Source organism: Haemorhous mexicanus, chromosome 10 (assembly GCF_027477595.1).
Source record: "Haemorhous mexicanus isolate bHaeMex1 chromosome 10, bHaeMex1.pri, whole genome shotgun sequence".
NCBI lineage: Eukaryota > Metazoa > Chordata > Aves > Passeriformes > Fringillidae > Haemorhous > Haemorhous mexicanus.
Genome location: NC_082350.1, coordinates 11,766,157 through 11,791,817, shown reverse-complemented (window position 1 = coordinate 11,791,817; position 25,661 = coordinate 11,766,157). Strand labels below are relative to the sequence as shown.

The 25,661-nt window shown below is 40.4% G+C and overlaps 1 long non-coding RNA gene across 6 annotated transcripts; it reads right to left on the bottom strand.

Annotated features, from left to right (window-relative positions):
* Positions 1–1,769: 1,769 nt before the first annotated feature.
* On the bottom strand, positions 1,770–24,916 carry LOC132331688 (uncharacterized). 6 transcript variants are annotated; one of them, XR_009487662.1, is made up of 4 exons: positions 16,970–21,367; positions 11,678–12,991; positions 11,247–11,355; positions 2,356–2,950 (listed from the first exon to the last, which is right to left on the bottom strand). It is a non-coding gene; the product is annotated as an uncharacterized LOC132331688 (long non-coding RNA). The 6 variants fall into 6 exon arrangements; XR_009487659.1 differs by adding an exon at positions 1,770–2,140 and having other exon boundaries at positions 2,478–12,991; XR_009487658.1 differs by adding an exon at positions 24,697–24,916 and having other exon boundaries at positions 2,356–12,991; positions 16,970–17,028.
* Between the last annotated feature and the right edge of the window lie 745 nt (positions 24,917–25,661).

The window sequence follows — 25,661 nt, the reverse complement described above, 5'->3', positions numbered from 1 at the left end:
TAAAACTGTACTGATTTTTGTCTCAAAGTATTGCCACACCTTGTCTTCCTAAGAAGGAAATTCTAAGGGCAGTCTGATAGTCTGGGAACTCTGCCAAGCACTAACCTTGTAGCAGTAAATATCTGGAGGAAGACTGGAGATTTTGAGAAAAAAGTGACAAACACTTTTAATTTGATGTGGATCAGCTCACTTCTGTCTTTGTTAGGCAGTGGCCCAAGCTGGACCAAGGGACTAAACTGTGCTTCCAGCTATACAGAAGACATGCTGCATGTCTTCTCTATAGCTGGAGTGTGGAACTTCTGCTTAATAGTAGTGAACATGTTTAATAAGTGAATGAACAAACATACATACACTTGGGTTCTTTCCCACCTTAGTATTTATAGGTTTGTTTCTTTTGTTTTTAAAATTGTTTGTCAAATAAATGAGCAGCATACAGCAATCAAGGGACAGAATCAGCTCCAACTCTGAAGAAACTGTAGTCAACTGTTTGGTCATATCATCCCTGCAAAGCAATGACAAGGGGACATGAAGCACAGCTGGGAATCCAGGGTGGGTGTTTCTAAAAGAGCATTCCAGAACTGGCTACAGCCTATGAGCAGACCTGCTCTTGGGATGACTCCTTCAGCCTCTGAATTTAGCTGCATTATGTTTGTCTCTTCATTCCACTAGTGCCATTGCATAACGCACATTATTAATGAGCACTCCGTTTGAAATTCAGTTATTTTGGAAAACAAAAAACCCACACCCTTTATCATGAACTAAAATTCTCTGACCTAACACACTCAGGAAAGCATCCATACACCCAGACACTGGGTCTAGTAATTACCCTGCTGCTCAAATGCCTTCCATCCAAACTGCTACTGCTACATCCTACATGAAGAAGCTGCCTTCTTCAGTACTGAAACCTGCACTAGTTGTTGTTGGGATGTAGAAAACAAGGCGGGGGAGGAAAAAAAGGACTGATGGTAAAACCTCCAGAGTTTGCCTTGCCAGAGCCAAAGTAAAACCATTTATGCCTGATCTGGCCAACATGCCCTGGACTTTCTTTTGTGTACACATCTAGCTTAAATTGCCCCAAGGATACGGACTCAACTGAATGCTGACAGTTTTCCCAGACTTTCCCACAATTCTTTCTGTGTCTCTGTCTGGCTACGAAGTCTTCCATGATTTGCTGGGACAGAAAACTGTTGTTCTTTGTTATTCCCATGAATGATGTACACAACTTCACTTTTAATTGTCACACTCATATGAACAGGCTCTCAAAAATAACATCTAAGTGATCTAAGATGCAAGTTTAGACTCTTGCTGTTCCTGTTAGATGGGGACTTTTCCAGCTTAATTTAAAAAACATTTAAAGGCAATTCCTTTTATAAAAGGCAAGTACTGAGAATCTAGAAAAATAGCAAATATCTGAATATTATTAAATGTATTCAGATACTCCATTGTATCGATGTGTTATGAATATGGATTAGGAAAAAGCATAGGCTTTCCTACACTGAAGGATCCCAGACAAGTCATGTATTAAGATACACTGAGATGCTGGATGTTTTTTTGTGAAATTCTTCTAAGAGCCACTTACTGTCTAATACTCTATAAACCATAAATTTTTAAAGGGTAGAACACCTGAGATTCACTGTAAACAAATGGCAAAGAGAATGTCTTAGAACACTGTAGAACCATCCATGGAATCTCAAGAAAATGATACCTTTACAGATATTTGCACACACCTTTATAGGTTGTATTTCTGTATAATGTGACACTCAAAGTAATTAGCAATAACAAGTGGTTTTGTCTCTGAATAGTGCTTTAATTACTGATGAGCATGGTCTCTCCATCTAGGGCCCCACTTGCTTTCTAAACTGCTGCCAGACACTGACAAAGGTTTCAAATTTCGGTCTCTTATCACTCCTGGTAATTCACATGATTAGTGAATGTAGGTATTGGATTTTTACCAAATTTACTAAGTTATTACCACTTTTATTTTTCTCTGTACAAAACAGCACAACTTGCTTGTGTTGATCAGCTCATCCATGCTCACATCACCTATTTCTTCCAGTTGCAAGGAGCAAATTTTTCTTTCAGAGAGTAACAGACTCAGAGATTTGATATGGAAAGAGGCTTCACTGAGTCACATAAAATCCTGCAGAGAGATAACAGTCATTTTATCTGAGTCATCCTTGGTAATACTAGATAGTAGACAAGAAGGGCAATAAAAATTAGGTTGGAAAAAAAGGAAGTTTCTCAAAGTAGCCAGCATAAAATCTATTCAGCCATTTTACATTTTCAAATCATCAAAAAACTTTCTTTTAAAAACACATGATTAAGGGTACTGTAATACATTGAAGCAGACTCCAATTAGCTTAGTCCAATTGGAATTTATTAATTACAGCAAGCAAGGCATAAGCAAATCAGCGCTGGGCAACAGGGGAGCCTCCGCTCGCCAAGGACTGCCGCGCCCACTATTCGATACAGTCTACCTTTTATACTGTGTCTCCTCTCGCTGGTGACGTGTCCAGAAAGTGCTCTGTGCATGGGTCCTCCTCTTGCTAAGGGGTCCTCCTCTGCCTTCTGGTGGTCGTCAGATGAAGGCTGCTAGTCTTCCTCAGGTGTCCTTTGGTCGACTTCTCCTTATTTAGTGGTCATGCCTGAAATTCTAGAACTTATGGTTTATTGAGCAAGCATTTATTAAGCAAGGATATTTTAAGCAAGCATTTATTAAGCAAGAATATACTTGTGATTGTATGCGGTTTTGGTTACACGCGGTTTTAGGCCTAAGTATTTTTTATTCCCTCTATCTTTAACCCTTTAGTGAACAAAACATGAACAAAACACACCAGGGTCCACCACAGTACTTCTGGAACATAAGACTTTCAGAAGAACCAGTCTGTGAATATAATCTCAATTATTGTTGGTTTTCTTTTTCCATAAAGCTCTAGTAGGGACTGTCCACCTATTTTCAAGAACAAACAAGATGAGAATAACACACATTTCTCATTCTCAAAAATAGTAAGAAATCGCTTGTGAATAATGCAGGTACTGGAACAAGCAGGGATAGGAGGCTGACGTATGTCAGCAGAAGAGAAAATACTTGAAGTCCCACATTTGATAAAATGTCACATAACAGGACCGAGTAATCTCACTGCTTAAAATCCATGTGTAGAGATGACTGCTTCACAGCTCCAAATAATCTTACACATGTAGAACCAATTCAACAAACAAATCCATTTCAGGCTCACATGCTCAAGCTTAGCTGTCTAATATGCTGCTAAATGTGGGCTGCTCTTTGAGGCCAGCAAATCTCACACCATTTCTCCCAATTAGTTCAGTTGTGAAGCTTGTTCCTTCAGTTCTTTCTTTGCTCCTGACAAATGGGAGGGGAGTTCTAAGCCTTTGTCTTCCAACTTTTAACCTGGCATGTGTAACCAAGACCCAAGAGCATTAACAATGAACCCCAGATGATTTCCTCCAACAGCAGAGTGAGATTTGTCTACTCCCACTCTCTTCCACTGCCATGATGTCCACAGCTATGACTATTTATTGTCCTGACCAGACAGGTACCTCATTTTAAAAAAAGTTGTTCTACAAATCACAGCTCTCTGCAGTCTGAACTAGTTCAGCCAGAACTGAGGTCAGTGTAAATGAGGGCCTGTTTAAAAAGCTTTCAGTCCTAGATCACTTACAAAATAAATTACATAATTTCTCTGTGCACAAATTCCACAGCTCTTCCATTTGCAGAACTGAAACTGTTCTGATGGTTTGAATAAGTCAGGAAGATAAATGGACACACTAACAGAAAGCTGTATCCCATTAAGTCCTTCAGAGTTTCAATGAAATTTTAGGAGCTGGTGAGCAATGGTAGTGCTTTGTTAGAGTGCTGAAGTACAAAAGGCTCTATTAACAATAATAATACACTTTTACAGCATGTTTTATCCAACAATCTCAGAGATCATTACAAACATTAATTGAGCCTAACTATAGCCTGTGATGAATTAGCATTATTATGCTAATTTTATGGATGGAAAGAGAAAAAGACAGAGAGGTTAAGTGATTCACTCAGGAATAGAACCCAGCACCACGTGCACAAGGGGGTTGTCCCATCCAAGAACTGCTGACAGACTAATCCAAGTGGGATGTCAGATACAAACACTATAAAGCACTCCCAAAACCATGATGTAATTGCTCTGAAGAAGTGCTCACCAGCAAGGCAGTAGTGATGCTGTGGACATGCAGCAGGTAAATTTCTTTCACTTGTTCAATTACTTTGAAACTCTCACTGGACCTTTGCAAGATCATTCATAAACACCAAGAATTTCTTACTGGTTATATTGCTTTACTCAGATACATATCTAAAAGTAGGAGAATATTATAAATAATGGTCACAAAACCTGAAGCAGTCATCTGTGTTATTCACCTCAATTATGACTTCAAAGAAGAGGACAGCATGACTGTATCCACTTTCTTTAAAATATCATGCTGGATATAGAAAGGAGGACAAAACAGTTAAAATAACTCTCCAAGTACTATTCCAGTTTCCTCCAATATTTTCAGCTCTTGGGAAGAAAAAAAAACAAACAACAACAACCAAACTTTTAAAAGCTGTTTTGGCTTCCTCTTCTTATTGACTGTCCTGGAAAATACTTAATCTGTCACTTAATCTTAGTCTGATTTAATGTATCTCACAATAAGAGCTACAACAAAGTTGCATCTTTGCCAAGCATCAGAGGCTCTATTTCAGACAAAAATAATCCTTTGCCTTTCTTCCACCCTTTGTACCATTCATCATTTGCTACTTATTTAACACTGGTAGTTTGTTTCATATGTCTGCTTGGTTTACTACTTTTAGACTGCCTTTTCAATGATTCCTAATTTCCATGATATTTGATACATTTTCAAACATTATCAGTTTCTAGACTATCACAACCTTTATGCAAATGTGTCTTGTTAGTCTCCAAAAAATTATTTTAATTAAGTCCTTAACAGACTTGTCATTGTTAATAGCAGAAGAAAGAAAATGCTCTCCTATGAATATCCAACAGGGAGTAACTAGTAATTAATGAAAGGTATTTTCCTCTACAACATACTGAAGAAATTATTGGTGATTACCATTTTCTCTTTTCATTAATCTTCTTAAAGGTTTCTTACCTGCTAATGCTGAATATGTCTTTTATTTGCTGGGCAGTTCTGGCTCTTATCAGTTTATATTAAAAGTTTCCCTTCTTTCTCATTTCATAAAAATTAAATTAGTGTAACATAGGAGCTGAACACTACAGATATAAACAAATCAACTGCATGACTGCATCAGCTGCAGTCTCCATTTCCAGCTAACCACAAGCTTCCTTGCCAGCAGTATGGTCAGTGGTGGGAGCTTTATCCAGGAGATTTCACTTAGTGCCTTGAGGATTCCATAAATTAACATCTTCTGAACACTGCTGGTTCAGATATACCAGTCATGACATAATTTCCATGCTGATTCTGAGAGAAGGTGACATTTGGAAAGAAGAGTCAAAATGCTGAGCAGTAGAAGAGCCCAAAACAGCCAATCAGGACTAAAGGGGCTCAGCCTCACACAACTGAACAGGCAGAGTCAGGCACAGAACACTTCTGACCCTCTCCTTGTTCAGTAAGAACTGAAAGTAAACCCTGAGCCCAGGACCTTAGGGCCTAGATAAATATTTTTGTTGCTTTGTTTGCTTATATAAGAAAGGTCTAAACAACCACAGATCCATCTGCATTGTCAGTTGCAAGATGTAATTGCAGCAGCACCTTAATACCTGAGCTGGTTTGGGTAGTGACAGAAAGGAAGATACACAATTGCTCACTTCAGCCTAGGCCAGTCACACAAATTGCTGGGATCCCAGACCTGGTGGAATCACAGTAAAATCCCTAATCTTGGTGATCTTCCAGGTTTCCACAAACACTTGAGGCTGAATCTGCATCACTCTTCTCAACATAAGGTGTTTGTTCTTGATCCAGGTGAAGGGTTAAATCCATTCCTTCAAGAACCAACTTCATGACTTTTGTTTGTCCTGGTTCAGTGCCTTGCTGTGCAAACACTTGTGCTGGCCCAGGGAAAAGGGGTAGGGACAAATACCTGTGCCTGGGGAAGTGGTGTGACTGCCTCTTTTGGGAAGCAGCTCCTGGAAGAGCTGGCACCACCTTCTGTGCCTGCCACCTCTTAACACAGCTTTGTAATTTGTTTAAACTGGTAGGAGCCAGGCAGAGACCACACTGCTCCCAGTGCCTGGTCCTTCTCAAGGCTGGCTGCTCCCCAGGGACAGGGAGATAGATGGCAGCAAGCAGAGCAGCTGGCTCACCAGACACCCTCCTCCTGTCCTGAAGTAAGGGAGCAGGGCAGGCTAGGGGTGGTAGCCAGGGTCAAAACACATCATCAAGCAAGTTCATGACCATGAGGCAGGTCCAAGGTCAGGCTGAGAAGTCAGTCTGCAAGTGAGGGTCAGACACAGCCCTGTGACTGACAGGCAGGTCTGTGATGCCAGAGCAGAGCTGAGGTCAAGCCAGGAGTGGTCCAGCCCTGTGATCCCCAGTCAGGACAACAGTGAGAGGAGAGAGCCAAGGTCAGGCTGGGAAGTCAGTCCATAGGTCTGAGGCCAGAACAGTCCACAATGCCCAGATCAACAGGCACAGATACAGGCACAGGTATGGCTGTGGTATTGAATGGAAACAGAGCCTTTGGGCCCATGGGTAGGGCTGTGGGGGAGGCCAATAAAGGCTTATTAGTGTCATCAAGGTCCTGACAGTTCTACTCATTCCTCTTCCTTGTGTCCTGTTCCTCCCACCCTCCTCATTCTAGCTGAGTGCTTGTGAGGCTGCATGTGGAGTCAGAGCAGCTCAGGAGAAAACCAATCCTCCTGGTATGGTTATTTCCCTACTTCTGTGTGAACACCAGAACTGGTGCTGTGGAGTTGGCTGGAACGTGTGGCTCAGGGCTGAGAATCAAGAGACAGTGGTAGATGTGGCAGTGTGGTCTAAGTGGGGTCTCTGCTACTTTTGAAACTACACTCAGAGTCTTCTGGAATAGTACAGATATGAATTTTCAGATTGCAATTACCTTCTAATATAAGAGCAATAGTATTGCAAGTGTCACTGCTCACAAACATCATTATAGAATTAATTTTTTAATTTATATAGCTCTAGTTGGTGATCTATATGCAGCTGGACTAGAGGATTGTTGTGGGTCCTTCCCAGCTAAAATACTGTATTCTGTAGACACAGTTGTGGATATACTTATATTTGCCTACAAGTACTAGAAGACAGTTAGTGTCTCTAAGAGCATAGTCTGGGCTAGAAACATTAAAATAAAGGAGAACCAGTCACAAGGAAGAAGAAAGGGAAAAGGAAACAATGTCCTTTTTTTTTTTTTTTAAATCAGAGCTTGTTTTTTCTTTCCACACTCTGTGTAATAACCCAGCAATGGAATGCAAATTAACATTCATGGTTTTTTTAAACAATAGCCTTTGTGTTCTGAACCACACTGACAAAACAGAACAATACCAAAAAAACACGATCACAAAATTTTTTTCCAGCAATGTGCAAACCAGTTTTGTTGGAAACATCTAACTGCGAGGGAATCTGTTTTGGAAAGTAATAATAAAGAGAAGTAATAAAGAGGAGTTGGAAGTGCAACTTCTCTTTACTCAGTGGAGAATGTATTTCGTTTTTTTCTCAAGCTGAATTTCAAACTGTTACATCACTGCAAATTCCATGAACTCAGTATGGTCCTGGGCTCTAGGTCGACACAGCCAGGCTGAGCAGACATAAGCAAGGGCAGAACTCGATTTCCAGGATTTTTGTTATCAATGAAAAATGCACTGAAAAGCACAGTGCTTCACTGTCAGAGACCTGACCACTCACTGTGCTTGCAAATACACAAAACAGAATGTATCACCTAAACCTGTTGCCTTTTGAGTTGAAGACACTGAGAGAATATTCATGATACTTGATGCCAGCTTTATTTCTGAGTAGGAACACTAAAAAGTAAAAATACATGCAAAAGCATGCTTTCTCCTGAAAAGAATTAAAATTTGGAAAACTAAACACATGATTGCAGTTACTGCTGGCAGAAGTCAGCCCCTGTGGAAAAGAATTTATCTGCTGCCCTATTAAAATGCTGTGTAATCTCTATTTAGGCCCAATCACTGCTCTCAACCCACATGTGTAAAATATCCCAACCTATCTTTACATGTGGGCAGAACCACATGGCCTGAGAGACCCTCCTGAAAGGGTTGAAAAGCTCTGCAGGACTGTAGAACATCCTTCATGAAGGTATCACAAATGACTGGTCCATTGGTACACTGGCAGTGTTTGGCAGAGGTACCCCAGGTACAGCCAACTTGAGAGTTCACCTGCTCCAAGTGTGTCCCACTCAGGGGGGGAGGCTGGGCACAGCCTGCTGTGGTGCAGGAGAGCTCAAAGGGTCACACTTAGGACAACTGTTTATAGGGTTGCAGAAGAGTTGGCTTTAGTCATAGTAATTTTCCATCCTGGCCACAATTATCAACCTTCTTCAAAAGTTTGATAATAAAAATGTTGTTTCACTCAAGTTGTAATTCAGGCTTGAAAACTAATTTTCCAAGGCTATTCGTTGAAAAACAGGAGCTGACAGAGTTTCTGACAAGCTCAAGAGGAGCTTAGTCCAGGTGCTGTTCATCAAGGCCGAGGCTTAAGGGGTTTTTCTGAGATGATAGTGCAGCCCAGGGAGTGGGGGAGGATGCAACACCAGAGAAGGCAACCTTGAAGATACATTCCAAGGTGTTTCTGTCTACATTCTCTGAAATGATAACCACCAACAGCTGCCACCTCTGAAATCCTCTGTATAAATCATCAGAAGATATCCTCTCCATTAACAGTGGAGAATATACAAATTAACCATCATAATCCACTGAAGGGAGAAGGACCACCACAAGGACAGTTGGTTTCTGTGTGTTTTTTCTACACAGCATGCAGTTCTCAGCTGTTCTTAGCCTGTGGTTACTCACTGTGGGTGAGCAGGTTGGCTGCTGCTGCTCTCTGAGGTTCTCTGCCACTATAAAACAGACCAATGTCCATTTTACAAACGCAGAGGAAGAGCAGAGACAAAATAGTGTATTTTGCATTATGCAATTAAAGCATAAAACCACAACAAAGCAGAAGCAGCTTAAGAGAGCTTTTTAGAGCTCTCATAAGGGATAAGGAGAAAGTCAGAAATCAGCTACATCCCTCATTAGCTTTTGCCTACCTGACAAAGATTCTACTGGCATTACCTCTTACTTTTATAAGGAAGAGCTCTATTGGAGAAAAGGATTTGATGATCCTGGAATGTTTAGTGTCTCGATAAATATAACATGCTGAGCATATTTGTTTGAGAAAGTCTGTGATTGCCTTAGCTTGTGGTCTACAATCATCTTACTATGATTAAACTGCATAAAATCTGGTATTATCTAAAGGTTTATCAACTGGAATTTACTTTAACTGCAAACTCTGCCTTTAAAAGATACCAAAATTACTATTGTTATAACAGCCACCCTAAATCTGCATTAGCGACTGAACTTAAGACCATCTGCTCCTGGGGCTGTAACCCCAAAGAAGCCACAGAAAGGAAAAACTGTGAACTGCTTCCTGATATCCAGGACCTAGGGCTTTTTGCCAGGACAAGTGCCTGTGAACAAGACACTCAGAAGAGAGACCCCATCGATCACTCAGCTTGTGTTACCAGAATTCTGTAGAGATGACTGTTTCCACCACTATTCAGGTTTCAGTTTGCAGTTATTCTAAATCTGGTCCTGGACTTGCAATGCAGTTAAGTGATACTAAGAACAGGCCATGTTACTCCAGTCTTCACACAGGCAGTACTTTTTTCCACCTGTCAGCTTGGACTTTCCCCCACCTCCCTGTAGCAGGACTCTTCTAGTCACTCCTGCTCTGATTCAACACTGGGAATAACAGGGTAAAATAAGAAAAGCAGCAAGATTTCAAATTACTTACGGTGAAAAAATATTAATAATTCCAAGTTGTTTTATTTTCTAGTATTTGTCAGGAGTAATTTTTAGGTTCCATTGCTAATGTGGAGCAATGACATTATATAGCTTGTTTTCATATTTTTACATAGCAATTCAGTGATGTTGAACTGTATGCATTTCTAAAAGACCTGCTCAGGAGTTGTGACTGTACAGATCAGACATCCTGTGTTGTTTTGACATCCTGTGACGTTTTCTTCACTGAGCTCTCGGCTTAAACAGGCCCTCGAGCAAGGCGGCCCCGGACCGTGTGGAAAGGCCTGGCCGAGCAGCCCAGCCCCCAGCCCCGCATGGCTGCGCAGGGCGGCAGAGGCAGGGCTGGGCGGCTGCAGGCAGCAGCAGGGCTCGGCTCACACACGGAGCTCAGGCTGCTTCTGTTTCTGAAGTCATTACCTGCATACCATTCTCTCTGCTATACTGCGACGCGGTAATCTTTTCCCCCCATCATACCTAAAATTCAGGGCTCATTCCAAAGTGGAACTCATTATCAGCTGACTTTAGTTTTCAGTCTCTGTGCAAACTGTGCTGTACTTATGACGACGATAATAAGCTAAAATAAAGACCAAGCTGAAAACCGCTTATCTGCTGCCTGACCACAGAAGAAATTGGCAAGTGGTTGGGCTCATACTTCCTTTTTTTTTTTTTTTTTTTTTTTGTACTTCAGGTTACAAAGAGGGATCTCATTGGCTCATCTAAACCCACTGCTAAATAAGCAGGTTTTAACTCCTTTTTCATCTGCTTGTCAGATCTCCAAAAGTAAGACCACATAGACAAGGTCGCTGCTTTCAAATTTAAATGTCACAAGTTGCCATGTCAATATGTAGTGAATGGTACAGTAAGGCAGCAGTTACTGAAATTTACCCTGAAGTACAATGTAACTTTTTTCCTAATCGAAGAGTTATGGGATAGGATTTGGGGATCCTATTAATAGGAAGTGTATTAGCATTTATTTAAAAATAACTTCTAGCTTCACAGATCTATATCAAAGCTAAAGGCAAACGTACCCTGTAAAGTTAAACATTAAAAGGCAAGCGAACACCAGATTTGCTTTCCTTTAGTTTTATAATCATTTAAAAGCTGACAATTCATTTTCTGGTGTATGTACTTATGAAGGGTCTCCTGGAGTTGACAATGCTGGAAAAATTTTCAATTAAAAATTATTCTAGTTTTTCATATTTCTATGTCTAGGTAGCCTCTCTCAAAATAAATCCCCAGGGATTTAATTAGCCTTACCTTACTTCAAAAGGCAACCTCTAGACTTTCCAGAGCATACAGTGAATGTAAGGAAGCCAGATGTGTAAATATGCATGTCCTTTCCTCAAGTACAGCAATTTTAGTGGTCCTACAAGAACAATGTATCAGCGTTGTTAGATCAAGAACTCATTGCTTTAAATACGTAAACCAAAAGAATTTGTGCTCCTATTTTTTGAAGTATTTCAGAATTCAACAGTGAAAGGGACAAATTTACCAAAAAAAAGGTAGTTCACTAAAATCGTAATAAAACTTCATTGATCTAAATGTAATGAGTAAAGGAAAAATAGTATACATCTTTTCAGAATAAAAACTATTCTGAAACTTGATTCTGCAAGTTGATTTTGCATTTGGAAAGACTGTTAAGTGGAACTTACTTTACTGCTGTTACTTGCCTATTTAATAATAGTTACCTTCAGATAGATTTCATCATATTCTTTGTAATCATAATTTTCACTGCCAGTGAAAGTAGGTTTTAATTTCTTTTAAAATAAATCCTGTTTTAGATTTCATTTGGCAAACCTGCAGCATTCTCACATGCCAAGTCGTACTCTGTCTTCTGCTTGATCTTGTTTCATAGCCAGCTTCATAGTAGTAGGGTCATAATAAAAAGAATATGAAAATTGTTAAAGGAATGAAGCAGTTCAATTTCCCTTAAGTTCCAGTCAGTGTCATAAAACACTTTGTGCAGGAGTATCCAAGGCTTTCTTCTTTATTTTACAGTCATGATGATCATAATTTCTTAGAAAGTGGAAAGTTAGAATTTTACATATAAGATCACTCACCTAACTCAGCAAACTAAATAGCTGCTGTGTCATTAATGTTTGCCATGTGGTGAGTAATTGCACCAAGTCTTCGCCTCTTGAATAGCTTGGTTTGCAGCTCTTTGTTTCACTGACCATAAACCACAGGGTTAAAACATAGTGCAAATAACAAAGTAAGAAGGGCTGTAAAATAGTGCTTTCATGGTGTCTTCCAACAGCTGTTAGCAGAAGTAGCAGAAGGTGCAAACTCAATTGCAGTCCAGGAATAATGATAGTTTTTCTGGGCTTTTTATTTTAGATATTTGAATGGCCATCATGTTTTTCTTCTCTGCAGAAGAGGCAGTAGTCAATTACAATGATGATTATAGGAACTACAATTAAAACAATTCCAGCTGCTCTGACAAAAGTAGCTCCAGGCAGAGTTGGCCATGAAGTTCTGTTTTGAGTATACCTTGAGGTGTTTCTTTTCTGCCTTCTGTAAGTAAAAGGCAAATACCTTTAAGCTTTGTTATAATCCAAGCACAAATGATGACTTGGTGTTTCACTGAGCACACTGGTGGTAAATACTGCAGAGATCAGCGTATGCAGCAAGATACCAGTGAAATGCCATCAAAGTAAGAGGTCTCCTGCCACTTTCTCCTTATGTTCCAAACACTGTCCCTTTTACAAATTGTGGAGTTATCACATTAAGCACTTATACTGTTTAACAGATTGCACTAAGGTCATAGAGGAGGGAACAACAGAGCAGGTGATGGCACTGGAGAAAACACTGCACTTATTTCTTCATTTGAAAGCATTCTCAAACTATCTTTGGTATTAGCAACCTAAGTGAAATAATAACAATGTAATCATCTGTTTAAAGAAATGTTTTTTTGTACACTTTCTATATGCACTGATACTGAGAATTTCCCCTCAGATGAAATACTAAACATGTTAATGATCTTTAATGGCAGCTTCCGGGTCCTGTAAAAAAAAGAAAAACCCAAAGGTATCATAATTTGTGCAGTTAACTTGATGCTATTTCTTCCCATAACCATAAGCATAATTAGCAGATATTTACAGTAAAACAAGCTTTCCTGCACACAAATAGCTGATTTTGCTGTAACATGTAATATATTGGTTTTCATGGCTGAAAGAATATCATACTAGAACCTCTAAAGCATGTCCTTAACTTTTTCCTTTTGACAGCCATTTAGTGGGCAGGTAAATATAGAGAATAAGGAAATGAAAAGTATCCTTATAATAAGGATTGCTTGCAAAGCATTTTGATAGGTAAACTCATTCACAGAGTCTCAGAATGGATACAGTTGGAAGGCACAACAGCAGGCCATCTGGTCCCACTTCCCTGCTCTGGCAGGTTCATCCCTGAGCACATGGCACAGAATTGCATCTGGACAGTTCTGGAATATCTCCAGTGAGGGAGACTCCACACACTCTCTGGGCAATCTATTCCAGTGCATGGGCTCCTGCACAGTAAAGTTCTTCCTCATGTTCACGTGGAACGTCCTGGGTATCAGTTTCTGCCCGTTGCCTCTTGTTCTATTGCTCAGCACCACCGAGCAGAGCTTGGTCCTTCCTCTGAGCCCAGAGACTTGGGTACATGGGTGAGGTCCCCTCTGAGGAGCTCAGAACTGGACACAGCACTCCAGATGTGCTTCACCAGGGCTGAGTCAAGGGGCAGGATCACTTCCCTTGACTTGCTAGCAATGCTCTCCCTAGTGCACCCCAGAATCTCATTGTCATCTTGGCCACAAGGGCTCACTGCTAGCTCATGGACAGTTTATTGTTCACGAGGACCACCAAGTCCTTCAATGCAGAGCCACTTTCCAGCAGGTCAATCCCCACCTATCTCGGTGCTAGGGGTTATTCTTCCCCAGGTGCAGAATCCTGCATTTGCCCTTGCTGAACCTCAGATGGTCCTTCTCTGCCTACCTCTTCATCTTCAACTTGTCAAGGTTCTTCTGAATGGCTGCACAACACTCTGGAGTATTGGCCATTCCTCCCAGCTTTGTGTCATCAGTGAACTTGCTGAGGAGGCATCTATCCAAGTCATTGATGAATAACTAAACAAAACTGTCAATAAATTAAACAATACTGGGGCCCTGCATTGAACTTTGGGGGACACCACTACTGCCAGGCCTCCAACTAGACCCTGTGCCACTGCTTACCACTGTCTGACATCTGCCATGTTACCAGTTCTCAATTCATTTTATACTACCTCATGGGACAAAGCAAGAGCTAACAAATAAGAGTTTAAGCTGTTCTCTGAGCCCTCCTGATGGTCCCTCAACTGGCAAGACAGGTAGTGCAGAGAAATAAACTTGGAATACAATAACCCTAATGTCTAAAATATTTCAGCCTACAAAACTACTCTAGAATCTTTCACAAGTATTACATTTACTAGAAAAACAAGGTACATTCCTGATTGTATCTATCTGGCACTTAGTATGACAGAATCTGTGCTGAATGTTTGCTTTCAAATATCCAAGCAGATGTCAGTGCTGAACAGTATGTGAGGTAAAATTTTAGTCAGCAGGATATGATTTTTCATTTAAAGACAAATTGACTTTGCCAGTTGTCACTAGTAAACTTAAAAAAACCTCACATATAAAAAAATCTAAGTATAAATATTACATGCACAAAATCTTTGGAACTATTCTATTGTGAGTATCAGTTCTCCACTGAAGTTTAGCTGTCCCAGAAACATGTATTTCTGATATTTCAATGCCTCCCCAACATCTAACATTTTCTTATTTTTATACGAATGCAGAATCTTTTAAATGCAGTCTTAAATGCTGGGTTTACTTGAGGTAACTTTTATTTTTATGTGATTTTCAGGCATCTTTAGATGCATTTAACTAAAGTTCACATTGCTGAGAAGACTGAAAATAATACTTGAGAACAGAGACAAGCACCTAAAAAAACCCCCCAAAACCAAAGAAGGTATTTCAGAGGCAAGGAGGGTGCTGTAAATAATCTACAGAGTCTCAGGTTTGTCTATGTGACCATCAATTGAGAAAGTACTTATGTACACAAATACTGCAGTGTAAGCACTTCCAAAGCAGTTGGGTAATTTCAGAGTGTAAGTCCTTTTTTCAAAAGTCATATAACAGCCTTGGTGGAAGCTTTCACTTTGCTCATGGCCAGCTGTCACTCAGCTGTTAGCCATAGGATTCCTCCTGACAAAGTTTCCAGGCTGCTTTGGAGAGCCTGGTGACCTCATTTTTTTTACAATGAAAACCAGCCTGTGCTGGGTTGTTGGGTAACAGCAAGCCACAACATAGGTACTACATATAATTTCTGTCTTAACAAAACCCTAGAGCAGATTTTCCATCGTTCACCTACAGTCATCTTCTTCCAGAATACTTCTGAATACAAACAGCATATGGATGGGGGAGAGTCAGCATCTCTTACTGACTCTGCATGGTTCAGGAAGGTGACATAGAATCTCCATAGACATTTGTGGCCTTTGGGCACATGGAGAAGAAATAAGCATTTAAAATTACTGCATGGGCTGCAAAAAGTCGGTGGAAAAATACAGAGCAGATGAAGTTTATTTTGATGAAAGTGTCAGGGACAGATATTGCATGTGTACAAGATTTACATAAAAAGAGAAATATTAGTATTTTTCTTTTGTTTAAGCAAAAGGGGCCAGTGACTGCAGCTTCCCTCCAAGGGGCTGAATCACCACTTCCTGTCAACTTGTTAGCACTAACACATCACTTCAGAGTTACAGCTCCAAAGCTTAAAACTGCTGCACACAGGCCACTGTTTGTACAGTGCAGTCACTGAGCAGTTCAGCAGTGTCAATACTGGTGTCTGGAGCTATTTTTAAAGTGCACTGCATTGTCATGAATCAGCCTTCTGGTCTCCTACTGTAATCTGTTTAGCAAATGGCACATTTAGCTACTTCAGCCACTTTTTATATGTGTGTGTGTGTGTGTGTGTGTGTGTGTGTGTGTGTGTGTGTATATGTGTGTGTAGATGCATGGTAGGCACTCAGTCTTCCATTTATTGTGCAGGATGATATTGAAAGCATGCATTAAATAAGCAGAAAACTGCTATTGTTTTTGTTAGAATTCTCAGAATAGACATTGTAGAAGGAAACCACTGAGTCCTGTGGTTGTCAGGGGCTCTAGAAAGTCAATTTTATATGTGCATAAATAAGGAAAGCTTTGCTTAGTCATTCATCTATCAGTTGGTCGATTCCTATGTATGGGCAAAAGATAACAGTGGTTAAAGGGTCTCTTCTGCAGTTGAAATCTGTATACTGATTAAGATCAATCTGCAAGGCATGTGGTAAAATCTCAATTTATGAACTTTTACAGTTCTTGTAACAGTCATGGGGCCTGTTCACTCAAGTCTTTACCCACAACAAATGGAAGTCTTCGTCTTGCAGATTTTCCAATATTACAAAAGCTTAAAGAATGTTAACACTGAGTTTGATAGGAAGTGAAGCCTGTCTGAACATCAGCAATGATTCTACATGGAGTTAAAGCTTAATTTTAAAAGCATCACAACTTAATTTGGAGTTTTTATTTACACTACATGGAAGTAAAATTATTTCATTTTAGCATTTAAACAAAATAATAAACCCTCAATATATCAGTTTCATTATTTCAGGCACTGCCCATGGACAAGTATATTTTCCAGAAACAGTTTTTCTTATTACTGAGAAGAATAATCTGGTGTATCCCCATTCTTTTGGTCTTTAGCTAGTGGGTATAGTTTTATTCTTTGAGTGTAACACAAACTGTCATCTTAAATTCATCCCTTTACTGATAAGTTTCATGTAGGGAATACCCAGACTTCTATTTGGAAAAGATAAATTTTAAAAACAGTTAAAACATCAATTTCAGCAGTACACTCATGCCTATCAAACCCTGATAATTAAAGGAATATGATGTAACTTGACTGTATCATCAAAGAAAGTTAACTTACCTTGTATTTTGTCTCTGTTCAAATTGGAGTACTTTTTGCATGCTTCCTTCTCTGTGTTGCTAAAACATTGCTCATTGTAAAAGAAGAAGCAAGAGAAATTAAAGAGAAGTAAAAACAGAGAAGTTACTTGGAAACCAAAATGTCTACAATGTCATTACATACTAAGAATGTGAGTCCTTCTAGAGACATTTACAGTTTTTTATGCCATCAAAGACTCAAAAAGTAATAGCAAGAGATATAAGTATTGTAACAAATACAATAACTTCATAGCTACCACAGATTTACTGTGGCATAAAATTTTACAGAAACAGAAAAAGTAACAAATCTCAGCTCCCCTTACTTAGAATGTAATTCTCCTAATTAATTAGCTCTGGTAAAGAGAATACCTGTTAATAGCCTAAGACATACTGTGCACAATTTAGCTGCTCTGATTCACAGAAAAGGGAACATATACAGTCATTGTCTTTTTATTGTTGTTGTTGTCATTGGGGATGATATTTTATCACTGTCAATATTCTTTGAGCTCTAAACATGTTTTCTGGCATTCCTCTCTGAAAGCATTACAAAAATCCTTCTTCCATTCAGGTACAATAGGAAAAAAAGTAAGATCTTTTGATGTTTTTCTTATGGCATGAACTACATAAACTTCAGCTGTCCCTTCAGCCAACTTAAACAGCTCAAAGCCAAGATTTCAAAATTGCTTCAAAATTTTTAAAGAAATGCCTAAAAATTATTTCAGAAATAAAATATTTTAAAATGCTTTAATAATGGAATATTAGAATAGGGAATGTAATAGCCCATGGGAAATAGATTGATTCTTACAAGACCAATACTGGTAAGGTAAGTATAGATGAGCAAGATGAAGGGTGTGATTGAGAGAACATCCTTCCTTCTACATCAGCACTACCCATTCTCACTGCTTATTGATCAGTTCTGCATCTAAGATTGAATCACTGCTGTTTTTATGGAGTCCTATGGTCTTCCAGGCCAGGGAGGGTCAAAAGAGCATCTTGGACATGCTGCAGAAATAAATCTATGTAAATAACTATGTAACAGAAAAACAAACTCGCCTTTAATGAAAAATCATTCCTGGGACTCTCTTCATCATTTTTGAGAATCTCTAATGTATATTAATTTACTAATTCACTTATATAGTGAATTTTAACTGTGGAAACAAAACATAAGTGGCCTGGAAAACGTGGGTGAAACAACTAAAAACCCTCCATATTTTTCATGCAAATTTTGGTCCCAAGCCTCAGAATGGTAACAGCTTTTCCCCCAAACTAGCTGTCAATAACAGTCCTAAATAAGTATCTGCAAGCTGGTATCCTGGGTAGAAAACAGCAGCAACCAGGGGTATCTGCACCAGTACATTCTGTATAATGACACAGGCAGAGGGAAAAACATGTCTCCCATCTTCTCTGACTTGTCCCTGAAAACTCCTCCTTTGCTCCAACCACCAGAGATCAGCAGGCAGAATTTCCTTTGGCTGGTTCTTCATGCTGAGTGTACCTTGTGGCTGTCTCCATGCACAAGTACCTGCTGAATCAGACTGACATAGCTACAACCCACTGCATTTTGTTGACAATTCTCAGATAGGGCTTGTGACTTAAAAGGGGCTGCAATATGCTTTCAGCAAGACCACAGTAGGCTTGCAGGCTTTGGGGTGGTTTGGTTTTTTTTTTGTTTTTTTTTTGGATATAATTTTATGAACTAGGGGTAATAAAATTATTCTAGTTCCATAGAATGCATAGATAGATAGAACACATCTGAGAAGCTATATTATTGCTAGTTCTCAGGGAAAAAAAACAGGTAGACAATATGCTGCTTATGACCAGCAGACAGGATGAGGGCCCTGCTCTGTCATGTTGTTGTCCAACTGAAGATTCTCAGGGTACCATTACAACAAGCCAGGCTCTCTGGGAGACAGTGAGCTAAGACTGCAGAAGTGGTAAGGAGAGTTGCAGCAACACACGGATAACTTTCAGCTAACATCCTACAAACAGCAGCAGCCAACGGCAAATTAGGTGATGGCTCTGTGCTGAGGCAGTGAGCAGGGCTTTTCACAGCACGGCCCATTTGGGGTGTGCTGTAATTGGGGTTTGGTAGGTGTGCAGCAAATTCAGGAAGTGCAATTTGCACCTCTTTGCGCCAGAAACGGAATGAGTCAGATCCCCGAAGCTTCAATTTCAGCTTTGCTGCTGCCTCCTCATTGTTCTGACTAATACAATGATTTCATACCCAGCTAAGTATGGTAAAAGCCAGCTGCATGGCCTCTAGGTTAGAGCCAGCTCATGCTGGCGTCAAAGCTAAAAGACTCACACAGATTTCAGGGGAGCAGCTGCAGGCCACTCCAGCTACCTGTAAGCAAAATTATTAACTACACTAAGAAACACACAAATCAAGGTACATTTAACAATACAACACACCGCATCAGAAGTCATTAGCATCTCAGTTCTTCAGTGCCAAATTTGAAACATCCGAAAGAGGCCAGAAGTTCAGAAAGAACAAAGCAAATGGGCATAAGACCTCTAAAAAAAACAAGTATTAAAACCCAAGAAACTTAAAATAGGCAGCAACTTTAAATGCAAAATCTAGCTCTCTAAACACAAGAAAAAAAAACCCTAGAAAAATGGCCTGTATGGTTTTGGCCCCAGATGTCCCAAATTACTGCACGTCCCAAATGCACTGTGCTGTGAAAAGCCCTGCTTACTGCCTCAGCACATACTTGTCTAACACCAGGATCAGTGTCCTGTGTTAAATTGGTATGACCTTGGTCCTGGGCAATGGGCAATACTGAAACCTCTCTCTTTCATGCGACTTTATATATGCACCCTGGCACTTTTCATGGTCAGTGTGCACATTTACAGGATACAGGCTTCTTTCCAATTTATTTAATTACTTACTGTAATTAAAGTATTTCAAAAACCATTTTTTACTAATGGGTACAACGATTTTTCCTTCTGTTTATAAATTAACTTTAGTAATTTGTGAAGAACACTGAGGGTGAAATGACTTAAAATAATGTAACATTTGAAAGATTTAGTAACAGTTTTATTTTCCTATGTGCTCCCACTGGAACCACTACTTGGCAATGCATTTGTTAACTGTTTTTCCTTCTGATCTTGTGTAAACCAAAACCTTGGTCTGACAAATGATATTGTGAGAGCAGTTACCTAAAACTGCCTGGAGCTCTGGCAGAATCAGGCCAAGGGCCTTGATGCTAACCCTGCAAAAAGTAATCACGATTTGCAGTTGGCTATTGGCAGAGTAAGATTAGATTTGGTTCTGTTAGGCTGTAACTCCAGAAAATTAAGACCTCATCCTTTAGTAGTGTTCCTAATTAGTCCACAACATTTTTTCTTAAAAGGTGAGGATAAGGTCAGTGGTGAGACTCAGAATCTTCCCCACCTCTGCAGAAGAACTTCAGGGAGAAAGATCAGGGTAATTTGACACAGAGGTCAGACTTTGTATGTACTTGCTGTACAGTATTCTCTAGTCTCAGAATAGTGCAGCTGACAGCTAGGATCCCTCCTTTCTAACAGATGTCAGGTGTATTTCAGTAAATATCGAAACCATGGATAGCTTTCTGAGCCTGATGTGAAAACATAGATTCTAAGGTTTCCTGCATGCAATTTCTAACCTCCTTAGAGGCCCCGATTACCAGCCTTGCCTGCCTATCAAGCACTACTCGCTTTTTGGGTCAAAGAGGCATCAAAATGGGGTCAGAGGACGAGCTCATTATTTCCTGTCTTCTCAGCAGTCTGCTCCCAGTGTTTCTTGGCTCCTCCATGACGAACGTGGCATTGTTCGTGAAACAATGTCATGTTTTTAGTGATTTGCAAAGTACTGTGAATCTTGCATATTAAAGATACTGAGAAAGCATTAACAGCTGCTATTTAGTGCAGCAAAGTTTTATTAAATTTCAAGGATATGTGTTGAACAATAAGCCCCCATTATAGTGGGCTTACTTAACTAGCCCATCAAGACGCCAATAAATTTGCAATAGTATGAGAGAAATTAATATAGGATTTAAAAATATTTTTAATCTAATTTGCTACATCTGACGTAGCAATATTTTCAGATGGATCTTAGTTAAGTACATAAAATAAATATTAAAAAACTCCAGTGTATACTTGCCAAATAATTAAACTTCCAGAACCCAAAAGGTGTCTGACCCCAGCGGAACCCGCTGCCACTGCGCGGATGTTACCGGCGTCATTCCCGCCCCGCACCGCCAGGAGCGCCTGCCCGGTGTGTCCCGTCACATCAGGCCCTGGCGTACCCTGCGGAGCTGCTGCTCCTGGCCGGGACGAGCTGCGGCCGAGGCCGTTCCCGGTTGCAATTCCCGCATGGCCCGGGCGCTCCCGGGATGCGGCACTCCAGGAGCAGCCCCGCCTGAGGCGGCCCGGCTGCTGCGCCGCAGCGCCCCCTGGCGTGGCGATCCCGCTATGGCGGCCCCGCTGGCCTCGCGTCCTGAGGGAGCCCCGGCCGCAGCGCGGGATGGCGGGGAACGCGGCCCCACAGCGGCCCCTCTGGGAACACCAGCCTCACACCGGGATGGCGGGGAACGGGGCCCCACAGCGGCCCCTCTGGGAACACCAGCCTCACACCGGGATGGCGGGGAACGCGGCCCCACAGCGGCCCCGCTGGGAACACCGGCCTCACACCGGGATGGCGGGGAACGCGGCCCCACAGCGGCCCCGCTGGGAACACCGGCCTCACACCGGGATGGCGGGGAACGCGGCCCCACAGCGGCCCCGCTGGGAACACCGGCCTCACACCGGGATGGCGGGGAACGCGGCCCCACAGCGGCCTCACAGAGGCCCCGCTGGGAATACCGGCCTCATACCGGGATGGCGGGGAAAGGGCCTGCCGGAGGCCCTGGAACATTATTGTTATTATTAGGGACACTAAAACGTTGTGGTCACTGCCCCTTGCAAGAAGCCTTATTAAAGCTAATTGTTGTTCCTCATTAGAGCCACAATACAGTTCTGTTAAGAAATACATTAAAAGATACAAAGTGGTGGAAAAGTCAAGCCAGTAATAGTGTAAGCTGAATAAACCTTCCATTTTAAAATAAAATCTTGAGAAGAGGGTCTGCAATATTTAACCTAAAAGGCAGTGCGCCTGGTTGGCAGAAATCATCATCATCCCAGTGTCAGGAGCATGTTAACATTTCAGAGTACAAGCAAAAAATGCTTCTAAAATGATGTTTGTAGAGGTTAACAATCATTTCCTTCCTTAACATATAATAAAGTTGTATTAAAATAATTTGCATTCCCTATTAAAGCAACTCCGCAGATGACCGGCTGATTTAGATTAAAGAACATTTACTAGTTTGTTTTTTGCATTGCAGCCACCACAACAGCAGGACCAACACCTCCAAAATCTGCCTGGGCCACAGGCAGCACCCGCCACTGGAGCTCGAGTCCATTTTGAAACAGGGCGAAGAGAACAGCTGGCTCGAATGAATGCCTGGGAGCCCACACCCTCGCTCTCTCTCAAATAACAATGTTTATTGCATTCTTGTTGCACTGAAAGGAAAGCAATAAGCATTTGGGAAAACAACATCTACAGATTGGTGTGTGGGAGGACATTACGATGTTATCCTGTCCAGCAATCTCCTACTTCTCTCTCTCCATTTGATAATAAAGACAATGACTGAACAAATGTCCCTTTCATACTTTGCTCCTCTGCTTTTTGTTTTTCGTCACTCTCCCTAAAACAACACAAACTGAGCTGGTAATAGTTTGTCAGATTCCAGAGTCTGGAATGCATTTTCGTCGGCCCATTTCTATCTGGATGGAAGTGCAGAGCTGCTGCAGCAGCCACAAAAGCAGAAGAGGTCCCCTACATCCCTGAGGCTCCTCATGCTGGAGGAGAGTTATGGATGGGAGTCCATACTGACATCTCTGCCGTCTCTCCTGTGTCATCTCTCTGCACACCGTTCCATCCCCCTCTCTAAGTTTCTGTGCTACTTAAAGCAATTACAACTCGAGTGACTCATTACACCACAAGTCTTGGAGTCACTCCCCCATACAAGAAAAGAAAAGCTCTCCCTCTTCTCTATGAGATCTACTTTCTGCTGGTATTTGAGTGAGATGGTGGCAACCCAGACAGAACTGTCATCCAACATTTCTTCTCAAGTAGCTTTTTACCCCTTGGTGACTTGGTAGGAACAACAAATATACAAACTCAAATGAAATGGAACTGGAATGCTCCCAGTGACACACAGTGCAAGACAGGGACTTGCAGGTGAGAAAGTGCCTCTCCCTGAAAGATGAAGACTCTAAGGTACCTACATGTGCATCATCTTTCAGATTCCCTTGAGCTGACAGCTCCCCCACCTACCTGTGTGAAGTTTTATATGGCAAAAATGAAGGGAAAGAAAAGTACTAATCAAGAAAGTGAGATAACAAAACCACAAAATAGAAAAATACGCTAAAAAGAAGCTCAGCAGCAGAGTTAGAAATCAAACTTTCCCCTGAAAACAGCAACAGGAATCTAGCCAAGAAACAATGGTCTTGGTATACTTTGGAAATTAGAAGTAGAATAATTAGAGGCACATCTAATTTAATCAGTAATACATAAGATGTGTTTTCTAGAATCCTAATTATGGATTTAGTCCTGTAAATCTTTACTTGCATAAGAAGTTTGTACTTGCAATGAATACTAAATACTTGGAAGATGTTTATGCTGTTCTTTAAAAATTTGTTTATTAGGAGACTGAAACAAAGCAGTAGATTGTAGCATCTAATTATGAGAAAGAGGATACACATCGCATCCAAGTATTGTGGCACTCTGCTTTGTCTTAAGGTGAACACCACAAATGCTGAAAACATTTGGATTGAAATAAAAAGTTTATAATTTAGGTACATGTTTTTTAAACTGAGGATCAATCTGGCAAATGCCAACAAGCAAGCTGCTCCTGTTCAACATAAGCATGCTGTATTGTACTTCTGAGATTAAGCTATTTATAATCTTTAATGCTTTATTGTTGTTTTAAAAAGTGCATAGATGTATGTAAATATTTACATATATAAATATTTTACAATCCATAGAATAATTTTAAAACAGTGCACTTGCAGAAAAGTATTAATATGAAAACAATTATTAAAATGCTATTCATATAATATTTATGTTATACATGAAAAACAAATGATTGTATATTTTTGTTCAGAAAAGCTTTCAAGTTCTGACAGCATTATTTGCGGTTTCATATGGAAAAATGGAAAGAAAATTATTTCATTATCCTCCGCTAGAGGGAGAGAGAGCAGCTCTTGTTGCTGGGCAGATTCTGCACTTTCATTCTGCACCATTTAAAGCAATGATGTCAAGTTTTGGGGAAAAAAGCCCCGAGCAATTTAGTTCATTATATTATCAAATATGAAGTAACTCCTAACATACTGAAGACCTGAAATCTAAAATTTCATTGCTGCTAGGTTACTTTCTGGAACAAATACTACACCAAGTTGATTTCTTTAGACATCCATGTTAACATAATTATTAAAACATCTGAAATAAATAGCAAAAGTAACAGAAATTGTAATAGTTACTAATTTGATAACAAAACAAAGTTACCTATATTGTACTTTCCATTCTGTATTGGATGTGGAATATTCCTACAGGTACTGCATTGTTTTCACTGCTTCCTTAGAAATCAGAGCATGATTTCTTCCACCCAACAGGTCACCCTCTATCTCAGAAGCTCAGAGAAGTCTCACCTCTCCAGAGACAATTTGACAGCAACTGTTCAGAGTGTCGATGTTTCCATTTCACCTAAATAACCTGATGATCCAGTCCATGATATCCACACAAGTATCTGTCCCTTTCAGTCCTCTGAACTCATGCTCCTGCTGGATTGCAGTTTGTGGTAGGGTAAGAAAACAAGAGCGGGTGTCTGTGTGCCCACAGAACATGTGGGAACTGCCCCAGCCCACAGAAACATGAGACACTTGGTTTAGCTCAGAGTACTGAGCAGGACCAAGTTTCTGATGCATTTATAAGGTCATTTGGAATGGTGGGCACAGGATGCTCATTACCTGAAGGACAGCCATGGATGGCACATAATCAAAAGCTGAAATGTTACTTTCATTTAAAACCCACTGCAGAAAGAGCAAAGAAGAAAGGCTAGGAGGGGTTAATATGTCAACTGTCAAAGCAATAATCTAGCACTGGGAGTTTAAGTGACCTTGAAAAGTAAATATTTCTTTATATACTGTGACATGGACAAACTAAGCACAAGGCAACAACTGTTCAGTTTGTGCTCATATAGATTTCAAAGGAAGCCCTCTATTTATGGTTCAAGAACAAAAACTTAACAAGGAAACACAAACCAGGCCTTAATACAATGTTTGAATTTAATTCTGAAGTTTATAAAATGCTCACAAATACAAAATCCCATTAAATATATTTCTGTTCTGCAGTCCTGATTATGTTTATTTAAGTTTTCTAAGGAACTGGAGGCAGTTTAATAATACATTCCTTTCCTCTATCTCTGTTTAGGGAAAACTGCAGTTATTGACAGTATGAGCGCTATGCAGAGATTGAAAAAACTCCAGTGAAACAAGCAAATGATATTGGAACAGTTACTGAGAAGGAAGGAATGGCTCTGTCTTAGACACATAATGGCAGCTTTTGTACAAACAGTTCTGGCTGAGCCGTCACAGGGATCTCCATTGCAGGACCT